The 3,537-nt window shown below is 38.3% G+C and overlaps 1 protein-coding gene across 1 annotated transcript in view; it reads right to left on the reverse strand.

The window, feature by feature from the left end:
* Positions 1-3,537, reverse strand: part of LOC105811112 (protocadherin-16-like) — a 159,429-nt gene that overhangs the window by 122,070 nt on the left and 33,822 nt on the right. The window lies entirely within an intron of this gene.

Here is a 3,537-nt window from a genome sequence, read left to right on the forward strand (position 1 = left end):
GTTTTAATAGAAAATCAAACCCATATTTCCAAAGGAATGGAATTTTCATTATAGAATCAAGTTACCTGGTTCATAAACTTAGTATGTAGACGCTCCATGCTTCCGAAGAACAAACTGGAAAACAGCTGCTATGTCACTTCTCCTCCTCCAAGCCTTCATTTCACAAAGAAAAAGCTAACATTTTATTATTTATAAGCACTTCACAGTGTTTCTCATTATGAGACTCACCTTGTTCATTTATTTATTTATTTATTCATTTATTTTTTGAGACAGGGTTTTGCTCTATTGCCCAGGCTAGAGCACAATGGCATCATCACAGCTCACTGCAACCTCAAACTCCTGGGCTCAAGCGATCCTCCTGCCTCAGCCTCCCAAGTAGCTGGGACTACAGGCGTGTGCCACCATGTCCAGCTAATTTTTTTTTTTTTCCTATTTTTAGTAGACACAGGGTCTTGCTCTTGCTCAAGTTGGTGTCAAACTCCTGAACTGAAGCAATACTTCTGCCTCAGCCTCCCAAAGTGCTAGGATTAGAGGCGTGAGCCATGGCACCCGGCCCACTTTGTTTATTTTGAAGTTCAAAAGATGATGATTGCCTGACCAGGTTAGGGCTTATGAAGTTCTAGAAGTCAGTGGGTTCAATTTCAAGATGAAATGCCATCTCTTGCATATACCATATTAAATTTAGAAATTTGTATTTAGATAGCTGTTAAATGATCTTCCATGTTACAACCAAAATATCTACACATACTGTGTGAATATGTGTGTATATATATGCTGAAGAGGCTAAAGAAAACAAACTAAATCCTCTGTTTTCAAGAGTTGATAAATTAGAATGTTCATTGATTCTAAAGTTCACCAGACTGGTTATGTTCTCAGTTCAAATACTATCCTCTAAGGTTGTAGTTTCTCAGGTGCACATACAAATACTCCCCAGATGTATGCAAAGCAAATCCAACCCCTACAAAACAATAAAAACGTTATTACAATACTCTGAGTTACCCAAAAAAAAAAATTGCCGAATGCAGACTCAGCAACAGAAAATACTACATAATAAACTGCTTCCAAAAATATACATTTCTAAGAAGATAACATTTCTGCAGTTACCTAATGGAGGCCAAAATTTTGAAGACTTATAAAGAGTTCCTATTCTTCATGTGCGGAAATAAGCCAGGTCAGGAAGTAGTAGCTCCCATCAATTTCATAATATTTCACAATTAGAACAGTCAGGGGGGTTGTGTTTCCTCTGAAGCATGTTCTCATCGCAAAATAGAATAACCCTAAGCGTAGAGTCTATTTGGAGAACTCTCCTTTAAAAACTCGACAGGGAAGGTTAGAATCAAAAGATCTGCTCAAGTGGTAAGACTCCTGCTTTCAACGCTCTCTCCATAGAATGTCCTAAGAGGAATTTCATATTTCATAATAAAGGAAGCAAATGAGACTTTAAAGCACCACACACAAAAAAATCCAAAACCAGAAGTGTGTTCTCTTCTCACAAAAGGGAGAACAAAGGCAAAGAGCACTGACCACTGTCCCCTCCAAACACAGGGCCAATCATTCGCGTCCAACCTCAGACCTATCCCTTCCCTTCGCCCGGTTCTGCTCTGCATTTGTCAGGATGACCCCGCAAGAGACCTTTCTCACGCACCCTTGCTAACTCGCTTCTGGTTAAGTTTGTATAATGGGATGTGTCAGGAGACTGAGGACCAAAGGAGGAGAAACCCCAAGATGTGTCAGCCCTTCTCTCTGCCTCCAGCAGTACCTTTAGCAATGGCTGTGTCTTCCTGTGGTCTTAGCTCCTAAGACATATTCTCATTCATTTTTTCTCTCTCTCTCTCTGTCTCTCTCTCACTGTCATTGTTTCTAACTTACAAAACCCAATCCAGATGTAAAAGTAGAAAATTCAGGACCTAAAACAGACCCAGTTAAGTCAACAGGTATTAACTTGGTATTTAGATAAGGTCTCCCCATCATCAAATCTGCCAGGCTACCAATTCTACACCTGTTGGACTGCTAGCTGACCGAGGCTCGTCTCTGCATTGTAACCAATGTTATCACGAATAGGTGGGCAGTACCAACGCTGTGCTGGTACATGTCTGCTATTACAAATGGGTTAAAGCACTATCTATAAACCTGAGCTTCAGTGCCCCCATCTTAAGCTAGCATTAATTATACTGATTCAAAATTTTTGATTACAAAATTTTTTTTGATTATAATGTTTGATTATGAAAATTTCAATGGTTTAATTAGAGTTGCATGTTGGGTGGGTGAGGTGGGGAACCAAAACAAAAAGACATACTACTATGGAAATGTTAAGTGTTATTTTGAGGAGTCCAAATTCCACCCCCTTCTTATACATACTTCTTGCTGAATAATTTAGCCAATGCTAACAGAAAAATTTTCCATGCATGTGAGGTGGATTGTCTTCTTCCTAAAGGAGATCTGTCCCCTGACAGAGTTGTAAACCTTAACATCACCAACATAAGCATCCTGACTCCCCCATTTATATGTTGGACCTTAGGCACATTATTCCACTGCTATTTAAGCCTCAGTTTCCACCTATGAAATGGTTTAATAATAGGACCTACCCCATGGTGTTGTTGTGAAGATTAAATAAGATATATACAATGTGAATGGCATTGCCTAGCACGTAGCAAGAAGTCAGTAAATGTTAGCCATTATCTTACGGCCAGCCACAACTTCATGCCAGTAACTGGAAAGGAATACAAGAAGAAAAAATTGCTGACCTACATGTTACTTGATTAAAATAATAATATTAACAATAATAAACTACCAGCCTAAAATATCCACAGAACATGTAAAAACCCCATTTTCAGCCTCAGCTTTCAACTAAAAGGTATCACTGAATTACTGTAGGTCGGTGTTCCCTAAATGGGCTTCCAGACCAAGAAAAGCTAAAATTAGTTAAAACAGGGAAAGGAGAAGTAATTCGGTGAGCAGAGGAATAACACATGAAGTGCAAGGTTCTGACAAACATCAGGTCCTCAGAAAACTGTGTCCACCAGCCCTATTCAGCCCCAAAGAGGGTTCAAGCTGGAGGTTGTCAATGCTAGTCCCAGATCCATACCAAGCAATAGCATTACTAAAATTCAAATTGAATTTTAAGCCCATCATTGAAGAATCTAGAGTTTTCCACTGAAAACATATTCATTCTTTTCCTCTATGAAATATCAGTTTCTGTTCTCCTTCATTGCCAGTTATATACCCAGTATATAGCTGCCTAGGGCCTAGGCAAATAAAGCTGATGGAATCGTTTTAACAACAACAAAAAAAAAACCAGTTCTGGAGCCATGAAAACAAATAATTCTACTTTATATCCCAGGATATATCAGTATCTAGTATATCTGAATGGGAAATTTATATTTTCCTACCTTTTAAAAGCTAACATTTATTTCTCTATCTTATTAGGCATATTTTTTAAGAGAGAGTTGGGAAGGGAGAAAATATATAAAATGGAAAAGATTGTGACACGGTATAATGATACACTATAACTCAGACTAGAAGGTATATAAGTAATTA

This window comes from Propithecus coquereli, unplaced genomic scaffold, assembly GCF_000956105.1.
Source record: "Propithecus coquereli isolate 6110/MARCELLA unplaced genomic scaffold, Pcoq_1.0 Scaffold228, whole genome shotgun sequence".
NCBI lineage: Eukaryota > Metazoa > Chordata > Mammalia > Primates > Indriidae > Propithecus > Propithecus coquereli.